The following is an 11,176-nucleotide window of genomic DNA, read 5'->3' on the forward strand; positions in this document are numbered from 1 at the left end:
CTTCTTGACAGTAGAGGAGACCGTGGATAGACATATCAGAATGGGAATGGGGCATGGAATTAAAATGTGTGGCCACTGGGAGATCTGCTTTCTCTGGGGGACAGTGGGTAGTTGTTCATTGAAACCGTCTTCCAGTCTGCTTCGGGTCTCGCCAATATATAGAAGGCTATATCGGGAGCACCGGACGCAGTATATCACCCCAGCCGACTCACAGGTGAAGTGTTGCCTCACCTGGAAGAACTGTCTGGGGCCCTGAATGGTAGCGAGGGAGGAAGTGTAAGGGCATGTATAGCACTTGTTCCGCTTACAAGGATAAGTGCCAGGAGGGAGATCGGTGGGGAGGGATGTGGGGGGCGGGGGGACGAATGGACAAGGAAGTCGCGTAGGGAGCGATCCCTGCGGAAAGCAGAGAGAGGGGGGAGGGAAAGATGTGCTTAGTGGTGGGATCCCGTTGGAGGTGGCGGAACTTAAGGAGAATTATATTTTGGACCCGGAGGCTGGTGGGGTGGTAGGTAAGGACAAGGGGAACCCTATTCCTAATTGGGTGGCGGGAGGATGGATCTGCAATGGCCGACTGAATCCCTTCCAAAATGAGAGCCAGTGAATGACGTCACACTGCTAGCAACGTCATGGCAACGTATCCAATCAGATCACGGACATGGACACGTGATCGGGGTCTCCTTGTAGCGAGTGGGGCGCTGTCTTCTCCAGCATCTCCGCCTCCACATTCAAGGATCGGCGGCATTCAAGCGCTGGTGTACTGACAGAAACAGCGGAACTAACGTGATTGAGATTCGCGTACACAAATCCTTCACCTTTCCAGCCTGTTAAAAGTTTGCAAAGCATGGCCAGTTGGTCAAGGACAACACTTCAGCTGAGATAATTTTGGTCTCCATGGTGATGTCTGATACAAACTTTGTCACACCTTCAAATAACTTAGAGGAACAACACCCCATCTTCTAACTGGCCATAGTTCAGGCATTCGGGCACAATATCAAACTCTCTGCAAAGCAAAGAAAAAAAAGACAATCATACACCAAATTTGCAGAGAGAAAAATATCGTGCAAACAGCTACAGTGTACGAGCGTCCACAGCCACAAGGCAGTCATCACTGTTGTCTTAGTTCAGCGCAGAAACGAGGAAACTGGAGAGGGGTTCAGGGGAGCGAGAGAGTGATGAACGCACGAAGGCGTGCCAGGAGGGGAGGAGATGACGGAGAGTGGGAATTGTTTAGGGGAAGGAGGGAGTTCTCGGAGACGGTGTGGCGTAGGGGAGGATGAGGGTGACCGAGATGGGGAGGTTTGTGGAGGCGGGTAGAGGATATGGGAAGTCGAGTAGGGGTGATAGAAATGGTGAGGACCGACGAAGGAATGTCCATCTCTCACCGACTCTCCTCCCCTTTCTGCTCCAGAGGTCGATATCACACACTGACACAAGTACTTCCAACTTGAAATGTTTGTTCCGCTTTGTGGAGACCCGCTGTTGATCGCATTGAAAGGAAACTACATGGGGAACGATTGTCTGGTTCCCCTCGTCTGGAGAGAGTGAGGACTCACCACACACTCCCCAACACTTCCGTCTGGCTCTGCTTCCACCCACCCAGTTCCCAACGAACCTTTGAACCTTTTTTGAACATTTGAACCGGTTTCCCAGGTACCTCGATTATTTGAAGGGCTCTCTGCATTGATTAATTGCGCTGCAGCGGGATCCTTGTATTTGGGAGAATTCCTTTCCTCGCGCTGCCGCTTAGTCCTGCCTCCGCTGTCTGCTTGTATTCCCTTGTCTGACCTCTGGTTTCTGTCTCTACAGAGGAATCTGCCATTACCCCGCTCCTGTGTTGAGTCGTTGTCCCCGCTCGCCGTGACAAAGTCTGTCATTTCTCCAATGTCCTGCCAGCGACCACAGTAACGCTACCTGCCTGTCACCCTGAAGTCTTCAATTCCCCGCTATGCAGAAATCTGCCCGTGTCTAAAATACACACAGCCTTTGGTACACCTGTATACCTGTTCATTAATGCAAATATCGAATCAGTCAATCATCCGGCAGCACCTTAACACCTTACAGTTATGCAGACATGATCAAGATGTTCCTGTTGGGACCAAACGTCAGACAAGGGAAGAAATGTGATTGAACTGACGTTGGGCATGGGATAGTTATTGCTGCCAGACGGAATGACTTGAGAATTTCTCAAGCGACTAATCTTCTGGGATTTTCACTCACATCAGTGAATCAAATAAACGCACGTTGCCACAGCGGCGTGCGGAAGAGCATCTCTGAACGCACAGCATGTCCAACCTTGTAGTGGCTGGGCTGCAGCGGCAAAAGGCCGCACGGGCTTCCACTCCTGTACCTGACCACCCGGCCACTGACTGCGTATTTACTGAAGTAGCCTCAACTACAGAGGAGTCAACAGGTTCATTTGATACATTTCCGACCGATCCCCTCTCTTTCTTCTGGATTGCAGTCAGTTTACTCCCAGGAGATTCATAGGGTTAACCCCGTCATCTCCACAATCAATTCCTCGGCACTATCTCCAGAGCCAGTCCATTTCCCGTGACGTAACGCTGCAGGTCTACACAACAATTGTGAGAGAGCACACTTAGAGAACTGTGCTCAGTCCTGAACGTAGCACATTGAACATAAAACAATGCAGCAAAGCAACCGGCCACTCCAGTGGGGGCGAATTCACAGAGAATAATGATTATTAGGAATTTGATAGCAATCTCTATCCTCATTATTACAAAATTAATTCTTAAAAAAGCACATTTTAATGACGACGGTCAATGAATCGTAGAATTAGAGAATAAGATATATCGTGTTGCAACTGCGGGCGTTAATGTTACCAGCATGAAAAACTCTTATTCATAACCAACCCCGTGACTAATGTTGTTGGAGTGGCAAAGTTACAACAATGAAACAATTTATTCCATTTGCTTAGAGTGTGTTTTTCCTTCAATACTGCGAATCCTCTCAATATACGTTACTAGATTTATGGAATGCTGACGAAATTAATGAAGTCTTTGGGATATTTATTTGCAATTTCCATCATGTTCTAGTCGGATATTATTTCTGTTATTTACATAGCAACCCATTTAAAGTCACCACATACTTCATCCCATTTTTCAGCTCCTCTCTGAACTTCCTCTGCGTCAGCCCATAGATGCAAGTGTTGGTGCAGGTACTGAGAGACGTCAGCATAATAGCACATGTTTGAAAGATGAACATCGGAGTATTCAGATGTTTGTCTGTGAAGGAATAATTCACCGCTTGCCAATTCATAGACTGTATTATGTAGGGCATCCACAGTAAAATGAAATTACCTGACAGAGCAAACAACAGGATAATAGACTTTCTCCGGTTCTCCACTTCTCGATCTTTTTGATTTTCACTGTTACCCCGGAGTCCCTTGCGGACTCTATTTGCCGCTATAATGTGTCTCGCTGTTAAAACGTTACATAGAAGGATTCAACAAATTGGTAGTATCGGTGTGGTGATGCTGTCAAGCAATTCGTAGGCCTTCCACACTGGAGAAGTGGAGTATTCAGGTATGAGGACACAACGCCACCGTACATTGTTAATTATTACATGAGGCTCCACTACAAAGTAAAACGGGATGCACCGCGCAAGGTCCACAACCCCCACTATTACTGTGACGATGGTCGCTACTCTCTCTGTACAGTATCGTTTCCGAAGGTTTTGACAGCAGATCGCAACGAAGCGATCGAATGTGAAAGCCATTGTGAGCCAAACGGAGAAATCCAAGCTTGCAACTGTAAGCACAAGCGTCAGAGCGCAAACCGGAGTGACGAGCAAGGATCTGGCGTACATGTAGAGATTAGTGATATCCTGCCCAATAACTACAATGACAACGATAGTGAGATCTGCCGCAGCCATTCCCACCAGGTAGCGAGTGATACATTTAGAGAGTCCACATTTTCCGCGGGACAGGATCACAACCGCAATTAAATTCACTGCAATAGAAAGAGAAAGCAAAGGTTAACCTTAGAGAAGTTCAGACGAACCATTTCCCGCTGATTAACAAATAAGAAAGATGCTGATTGCACTGAGCACACGTCAGTACCCGTATCGTCATCTGCTTTATCGGCGAACTTGTGCTCAAGAAGTCAGGATGCAAATATCAGACTTGACTAATGCTTCGTAAGGTGGAGATGTAATGCACGTGGAGGAATATGCCGGGGTGCATCGGACACGAAAATGTTGCAGATGTTCCAAAAGAAATATTGAAAAAAGAAGCAAAATGCTTAACTGGTCACGCGAAAGATGTGGAAATAAACGGTTGATGATGCAAGTCGATAAATCCTTCAGTAAAACTAGAAGTGAAGGAAAACGTGTTGTTGTGTTTCAGCGGGAATGGGGTGAGAGAAAGAGAGGAAATAGACCGTCTTCGACACTGCGACTCCTACGGTGCAGTAGCGATAAGCAGCTTTGTCTGGTGCATTCAATGGACTGTCAAGTTAATCCTAAAACATGTTGCTTTGATCCTGATGTGTTAAAATGGTGTGAATACACAATTTTGAAAATGCAGACTGGCAGAGCTTCACGGCGTAGAGCTGACAAATCACCTGTTGCCGATTTTGTGCGGATAGATAAAGAAAAGAAAAACGGTTTCACTGTCGTAGGACGATGTGGTGAGGTATAGTCGGAAGTGCGAAATACCGGAAATTGGAGACTGGATATTCATGACTGAAGTCTGCATTGTGTCTCGTGTGGAGGAGTTGGTGTGGTTCAGGTTTGCGCTGAGCTTCGCTCAGAAGGACCAAGGCACCACAGACGGAGATTTTCAAAAATGGAATGAGACTGAACATAATACCGAAACGTTTATTACTATCCAGGTTCTTCTCGAAACGCTCATCCAATTTTCTTTGGTTACCACTCTGCAGCGAGTTGTCTCATTCTCCATCTGATCGCACTGACCAGTCATCTACCTGTGACCCTGACCCAGTCATCCCCTCCGGTCTGACAGGGGCATATGATGCAGCTCTGCATCTCACAATCTTTACATTCATCTAACAGTGCTCTCGCTCTCTAACTGTACAATGTGCTTGATGTTATGTAATTCATTCAAAGTTACCCGCTCTCTCGAAGACTCGGTGAACACAGTATCTCGTACAGTCGCCCCGGTGTCTTTATAATGCGGATATACAGTTTGATATATCTTCATCTCCGGGAAACAAGTTTCTCGTTTGACCAGTGCCCATGACGAGTTTACGATCCCAAACACCATGTCTGCTTTTCTTATCACAGAAGTTGTGAACTCTGCTTTCTCTTTCCTAAATCATTTGTTTCCTCAATTGCTCTCGCTCTTCATTGTGTTTGCATTCGCACTGTTCTGACTGTCATTTATAAAGCAACGGAGTGACTCTCATCACTCTGATCACCCAAAATGAGAACCAAGTCAGATTGGTCGCTTTGGCCACCTTCAGGCTTGTGGAAGACTGACACTTCGTGCAGGTGCAATCAATCTTTTACTGCGGCTTTTCAGGGAAGAGGAACATCCTGTTTTGTGTCCAGAGCAGTCCACATCTCAGTTGTTTCGTCAGGAAAAGGCGGAGAGCTCGGAATGTGTCAGATGGATGGAAACATGGACCATGATTCTTCTGAACCCACAATGGGGTAGTTTGGAAGAAAAGTGCCAACCTAACAGAAATTTAGTTTGCTCTTACGTAGTTTTGTGATGGCGATGAAATTCGTTGTGCTGTGGATGATATATCCAGACCTCCGCAGTTCATGGTAAATCAGTTTGGAAGAGCTGCTGCGGCTCCAAATGAAGGATTTGCCCCGATAAGAACATTTGTTTCGATGTAAATATACGAACACAGGCAGAAGAAATGCATTCCAAAGATTCTTCGATTTTCATGTAGTGTTAGCAGTCGGGAAAAAAATAACAGCATTACCACCAACTAAAATGGTGAAATTGGTGACTGGACAGCAGCCAGCTCAGTTTGCTGTAATTGCCACAAGCAATAGGAAGACGAAGCCACTCAAATAACAACCGATGTGTGTCCTACCCGGAATTCCGGCCGCTGCAAGGATCGGATAACAGATGCGGGCTACGTGGTAAATAGTTACATATGCCATCTTCAGTAACGCGCTGCGAGCAGTTGTTCAAAGTTGTTTCAAATGCCCCGCATACTGGCAAAATGCTTATGCAGCTTTTATATAGTAGAAGGGAGATCCACTGGGACAATCCGGGGAGCGACTCGTCACTCTAATCAGTCACAACCCACTGAACGAACACAATTAACTTTGTTTTTGCTCGTTATGACATTGTGAAATGTATCTTATTGCTCAATGAGTATGGACACTTCATTGTGAAACTTGTTCAATGTCCAGGTTGCAAGGTTTGTCCTAGTCATGAGGTCTATGTTGCTTGAATAAAGTTCTTCTGTTCATCAATCTTACTTGGAAATCGCCCCATGTGACCATAATCATTATAGCAGAGCAACACGTGAACTTGTAAAATGAGGGAACGGCTTAAATTTAGAATCTGAACGACTCACGCCACGGACTCGCTATTTCAGTCTCGAATGTCATCACCGCGAATGTTGTGTAAAATGGAAACATTTCTCAGGAACTTACCTGTCTCTTCTGGCATAAATCCACCAAAATTGTTAATTTCAGAACTATCACTACTCCTCACCCACAAGTGAAGGAAACTTCACCAGAGCCTAAATGTAGCGTAATGCAGACGGGTTAGGATTAGTGTTAGAGGATACAGGGGAATTTGTCACTTTGGTACCAGGGTACCAGCATGTGCAGGTAATCTTTAATCTAACTGAAATAACGGCGGCCGAATGGTGCTCACCTGCAACAACAAAAAAAAATTACTCACCTTCTAGGAAGACAATTAAGCAGGAGCGAGTTTAAGCCAGTAAAAACAATAGAAGGAAAAGAGGACTATTGGAATTAGTGGGAGCAGGTTATGCATCAGTGGTTGCAGCGATTAACACCCGAGACATAACAGAATTAGAAACCCAGATACAGTGTCTCCAGCAGAAAATACGGGATATTACTGGAGAAAATTACCAGAATCAGGCACAAATTTATCAGATTGGTGGAGATGCATTCCAGGTAACTCTGAATGCAGTTAAATTTCTGAAGCCCCTTCAAAATACAACAAATCTGATCATTGACCGCATGAACCTTATGTCTAAGAAAATACATGAAGCTGCGATCTGTGCTACATATGCTAGTTGGTTGCTTACCATGATTGGCACTAATTTATTAAACTTGATGCACATCAGATGCCAAATTGGGTCTCAGATGAGCAGCTAAATGAACGGGTCAGGGAAAGGGCGCCATTGTGACATATTAGAAGCCTCACAATAACCGACAGAGTACTGGGTACCTGTGTTGATGGAAAAGGAAGGTTTTATGCTGGAGCAGTATTCCACATTCGCCAACATGGAAATAATTCAACCTACCCTTTGAAAAGGGTTCACAATGTTGGCAAATATCATGAGGATACATGGATATCCTTAAGTAACCCACCAACACGTGATATTGTTATGAATAGTACTGGGAAAGGGGTAGATTTATCACGATGCCGTCAAGGGGGAGACCACAGGTCTTGTCCAGAAGAAATGACAAATCAGAAACTGTTCTTTGTCTATTTTCCCTGTGAATAATCAGTCTTCCTTACAATATGCATTGATGGGACAGACATATTATATAGCAACAGGAACTACAAGTTATACCAAGGGATGGAAACAATGCCCTTTGGAAAGCCACAATGTCGCCATAGGGATGTGACCTTAGACCTGACCATTGGAGGACGAACCTTGCCTCAGCCAGCTGAGACACAGTAATGAAGGAATACTGCAAGTTTCAACGTACTGACGCAGATGACTATCTGTGGGACTCTGTTTTTAGTGAATTGCCACCAGTTATACACTTGACTGCAGACTGGACACGTGTTGTGGAGGAGGCAAGGGAGATAATCCATCAATGGACTAAACACACTAAACTATTTAAAACACACGCTAGTAAGGCAAATGGACTACTGAGTGACCCAGGCTTTTGGAGTAAATTTTGAAATTGGGGGACAAATATTCAAATACATCCATGGGTAAGAATAAGTAGTATCAAATGCTGCTGTAATACTAATTTTATGTACCCTGATAATTGTATTGCTCAATGTATATCAACTGAGAAGATGGAAGGCCGAACTAATGGGAAAAGTCGAGGACAATGCTTTCATGAAACAACAGAGACGATTGTGAATTTAGTTAGTAAATGTTAATATTTTTATAGAATATAAGTTTTGCACACCTGCTGCGTTCCATGGCAGTCCTCCAATGAGAGGAGGACAATGATCCTAAGATAAATATCTTTGCATCAAGAGGAGGGAGATGTTGGCCAAAAGAAACTGTAGTCTGACCCAGGACAGGAGAAGCAGACAGGTTACTTTGTTTCCCCCATTTTGTGGACTCTAAATAGTTTCTTGCTCTTGGATAATCTAATCAGAGCAACTGAATGTGGATACAGGGGCTCCAGGTAATGATCTGCTAAAGCAGAGACCATTCTCAAACAAATACCCACTTGTTATGTAAAGGGAATGGACTCGGAACTGATCCTTGGACAATCTAATCAGAGCAATACATCTGAGGCCATTCTCTGAGGAGCAGCTACTTGTTTTGTAGAATGCCAGACCTGCAATAGGTAATCTCGTTAGACTCTGTCTGGGTTGCCTCACTTAACTGGTTTGGACCAGTCAGAAGGTAAAGACACAAATACACAAGGCTGGTGCGGGCGGAACCATGAAACAATATTGGCTGTAGCCCTTTACAATGACCTAGGTAGGTCAGGTGACCTTGAGCCAATGGGATGGAGATCCAGTGGTTCAATTGATGAGGAACAGTATAACAGCGGACCCAACCACCGGGCCGCGGACCGGTACCGGGCCGCAAAGCATGCGCTACCAGGCCGCAAGGAATCGATATGGTTTGGCGATAGCAGTCAGCTGCACCTTTCCTCATTCCCTGTCACGCCCAGTGTTGAACTTGAACGCATGCGGGGTCATGACGCACGCGTCATCCATGTCAGCGCGGGAAGGAGATCAACTCCTCGAGCTTGCAAATGATGGCGGGCTGAAAAGTATGTTTGACATAACATCTCTGCCGGCATTCTGGATCAAAGTCAAGGCTAAATATCCTGAGATAGCCACGAAAGCACTGAAAACGTTGCTTCCATTTCCAACATATCTCTGCAATGAATGCAACGAAAACTAAATTGCGGAATAGACTGGACATAAGGATCCTCCTTCGAGGATCGATGTCTCCCGTCACCCCTCGATAGGACCGTCTTGTTGCAGGAAAACAAGCCCAGGGCTCCCACTGATTCAGCGATATTGGTGTGTTGCAATGATTTTATTTGTTCATACGGGGAAAATATGTGCTGTGTGTTTAATATCCAAACGTTACTCAAAATGTTATGATGCTATTGACTTATATAACCATATAACAATTACAGCACGGAAAGAGACGACCTCTGCCCTGCTAGTCCGTGCCGAACGCTACTTTCACCTAATCCCACCGACCTGCACTCAGCCCATAACCCTCCATTCCTTTCCTGTCCATATACCTATCCAATTTTTCTTTAAATGATAATACCGAACCTGGTTCTACCACTTCTACTGGAAATTCGTTCAACACTTACTTCAAGCTCCCCTGATAATTGACATCGCTATATTCATGCGAGGAAAATATGCGCTGTGTGTTTAATATTAAATTCGTTAGATAAACCCTTTTAGAAACGAAATTGAGTGTATTAGCCACTTATCGCCTATATTGCGTTCGTGATTAACGCACCCCGCCCCGAACAGTATCGCCAAAAACAATTTGTAGGAAAAAAAATGGGCACGTACACGCATGCGCACTGGTGCCCGCGCAAGGCTTCATGGCCATTGTAGTCTTTCTCGGGTATTTGCCTGCTACTCTTGTCCGTTGGCAATCCTACCCGCCGCGTCGCACCACCCCCTCCCCTCCCACCACCACGGTCGACCGGTCCGCAAGAATATTGTCAATATGAAACCGGTCCGCAGTGCGAAAAAGGTTGGACACCCCTGCAGTATAAGACTCAGGAGCTCCAAATAGACAGGGGCGATAACTCCAGCAGCCAGGGACAAAGCATGGCTGATAAGGAGGACCCCACTGACACGTGGAGATCGGGATACGAGGAACGCCCGGCCAGCGTAGACTCCTTTCCTGGGTAATACCTTTTCTCTTCATTGACTGTTCATGGAGTGTCAGGGAATTCTAGTATGTGCAAACAGAGACATTTGTGAACCTACGAGCTTTTAGTAGAAACAATAAAAGTTACTTGCCGGTAACTACAGATCCTCTGTGCCTCAATGATCAGTACTTTTAAGGGGTGATTGTTGTAACATAGGTAAGGCCCAAACCATCACGTGTAAAGTCTTTCACAACACTGAGGACATCTACACGTAGCGTTGTCACAGGAAAGCAGCATATCATCTGGGACCTCCCCCTTCTCAGGTCATGATCTCCTCTCGCTGCTGCCCTCAGGAAGAAGGTACAGCAGCCTTATGATGCACAGCACAGGTTCAGGAACAGCAATTACTCATCAGCGATCAGGATCTTGAACCAACGGAGATAACTTCACTCATCTTTGCTTGCCTTTTCTTTGAAATATTCCCACAAACTACGGACTCTTTTTCAAGGACTCTTCAACTCATATGCTCTAAATTTATTGATTATTCATTATTGTTATTATTTTTTGTATATGCACCGTTTGTAGTTTTTTTTTGCACACTGTTTGGTGCCGTCTTTCATTGATTCTATTGCGGTTATGATTCTATTATGGTTTCTTCAGCATGCGCACAAGAAAATGTATCTAAGGATTGTATATGATGATACATGTACTTTGATAACAAAGTTGTTTGTTCCCTCGGATTAATGGGTTAAAAACAAGATTCGCAATTGATGTCATCACCTCGAATACAATGATCGGATTGGCTTTACCCGCCTATTCTGACACCATGGTTTACCTCAGAATATAAAACGTGGTGGCAGAAACCTTGAGCAGATTATCGGTAGCGGAAGACACCGCATCTGTCACATCAGAATTCGAAGTTGTCCACGTGTTACAACGGCTAGAGATATCGCACATCTAAAATCGCCTCATTAGGCAGTGG

The sequence above is a fragment of the Mobula birostris genome, chromosome 13 (genome assembly GCF_030028105.1).
Source record: "Mobula birostris isolate sMobBir1 chromosome 13, sMobBir1.hap1, whole genome shotgun sequence".
Lineage (NCBI taxonomy): Eukaryota > Metazoa > Chordata > Chondrichthyes > Myliobatiformes > Myliobatidae > Mobula > Mobula birostris.